The sequence below is a fragment of the Nasonia vitripennis genome (assembly GCF_009193385.2).
Source record: "Nasonia vitripennis strain AsymCx chromosome 2 unlocalized genomic scaffold, Nvit_psr_1.1 chr2_random0002, whole genome shotgun sequence".
In the NCBI taxonomy this organism is placed as follows: domain Eukaryota; kingdom Metazoa; phylum Arthropoda; class Insecta; order Hymenoptera; family Pteromalidae; genus Nasonia; species Nasonia vitripennis.
The window spans coordinates 3278261-3280837 of record NW_022279608.1 but is presented as its reverse complement, the minus strand read 5'-3'; positions in this window follow the sequence as shown (position 1 = coordinate 3280837).

Sequence of the window (2577 nt, the reverse complement as noted above, 5' to 3'; positions counted from 1 at the left end):
GCATATTACAAGAGGTAATCTGCAGATTTGGTCTGGACAAAAAGGATGCTACGCATAATCATCTGTGCAGAAATTATCTCATTCTTCAAAGATATCTGTTATTGAATGAGAAATGACGACTGCTCCGTGTATTCACGCATATCACAAGACGTGATCTGCAGATTTGGTCCAGTTTCAAGGGATGCTACGCATAATCATCTGTGCAGATATGATCTAGTTTGTTAAGGATATCTGTTTGTGAATGAGAAATGACAACTGCTATATGTATTCACGCATATCACATGACATGATTTGCAGATCTGATCCAAATGAGAGGTATGCTGCGACTAATCATCGTGCAGATATGATCTAGTTTGTTAAAGATATCTGTTTGTGAACGAGAGATGACGACTGCTCCATGTATTCACGCATATCACATGACATGATTTGCAGATCTGATCCAAATAAGGATGCTGCGATAATCATCGTGCGATATATTAGTTTTTAAGGATATCTGTTTTGAATGAGAAATGACACGCTATATGTATTACGAATATACAGACTATTGCAGATCTGACAAAAAGGATGCTGCAATAATCATCCGTGCAGATATATCTGTTTTTAAATACTGTTTATGAGAAATGACACTGCTTATTATTCACGCATATCACAGACTGATTGCAGATTGTAAATGAAGGATGCTGAGATTAATCATCTGTGCAGATATATCTGTTTTTTAGATACTGTTTATAATGAAAATGACGACTGCTCTATGTATTCTCGCATATCACAAGACGTTATCTGCAGATTTGGCACGAATGAAGGATACTGCGAATACACATTGGATTAGATACGATCTTGTTTTTATAAGTGTCTGTTTGTAAATTGAAATAACGCGTAATCTATAGATTTACGCATTTCACGAGTCGTAATCTGCAAATTTGGTCCGGACAAAAGGATGCTACGCATAATGATCTGTGCAGAACTTAACTCATTTTTCAAAGTTATCTGTTATTGAATGAGAAATGACGACTGCTCCGTGTATTCACGCATATCACAGACGTGATCTGCAGATTTGGTCCAGTTTCAAGGATGCTACGCATAATCATCTGTGCAGATATGATCTAGTTTGTTAAGGATATCTGTTTATGAATGAGAAATGACAACTGCTATATGTATTCACGCATATCACATGACATGATTTGCAGATCTGATCCAAATGAGAGGTATGCTGCGAATAATCATCCGTGCAGATATGATCTAGTTTGTTAAAATATCTGTTTGCGCATGAGAGATGATGTATGCTCCATGTATTCACGCATATCACAAGATGTGATCTGCAGCTTCGGCCTGGATTAACGGGATGCTGCGAATAATCATCTGTGCAGATATGATCTAGTTTTTCACAGATATCTTTTTGTGAATGAGAAATGACGACTGCCCCATGAATTTACGTATATTACATGACCTATTCTGCAGCTTTTGTCTGGATGAAAGGGATGCTGCGAATAAGCATCTGTGCAGATATGATCTAGTTTTTAAAGATATCTGTTTGTGAATGAGAAATGGTGACTGCTCTATGTATTCACGCATATCACATGACATGATTTGCAGATCTGATCCAAATGAGAGGTATGCTGCGAATAATCATCCGTGCAGATATGATCTAGTTTGTTAAAGATATCTGTTTGTGCTTGAGAGATGACAACTGCTATATGTATTCACGCATATCACATGATATGATTTGCAGATTTGATCCAAATGAGAGGTATGCTGCGAATAATCATCCGTGCAGATATGATCTAGTTTGTTAAAGATATCTGTTTGCGCGTGAGAGATGACGTATGCTCCATGTATTCACGCATATCACAAGACGTGATCTGCAGCTACAGGCCGGATTAACGGGATTCTGCGAATAATCATCTGTGCAGATATGATCTCGTTTTTCACATATATCTTTTTGTGAATGAGAAATGACGACTGCCCCATGAATTTACGTATATTACATGACCTATTCTGCAGCTTTTGTCTGGATGATAGGGATGCTGCGAATAAGCATCTGTGCAGATATGATCTAGTTTGCTAAAGATATCTGTTTGTGCTTGAGAGATGACAACTGCTATATATATTCACGCATATCACATGACATGATTTGCAGATATGATCCAAATGAGAGGTATGCTGCGAATAATCATCCGTGCAGATATGATCTAGTTTGTTATAGATATCTGTTTGCGCATGAGAGATGATGTATGCTCCATGTATTCACGCATATCACAAGATGTGATCTGCAGCTTCGGCCTGGATTAACGGGATGCTGCAAATAATCATCTGTGCGAAAATTATTTAATTTTTCAAAGATATCTGTTTCTGAATGAGACATGACGACAGCTCTATGTATTTACGCATATTACAAGAGGTAATTTGCAGATTTGGTCTGGACAAAAAGGATGCTACGCATAATCATCTGTGCAGAAATTATCTCATTTTTCAAAGATATCTGTTTGTGAATGAGAAATGACGATTGCTCCATGTATTTACGAATATCACAAGACGTGAACTGCAGCTTCGGTCCGGATTAACGGGATGCTGCGAATA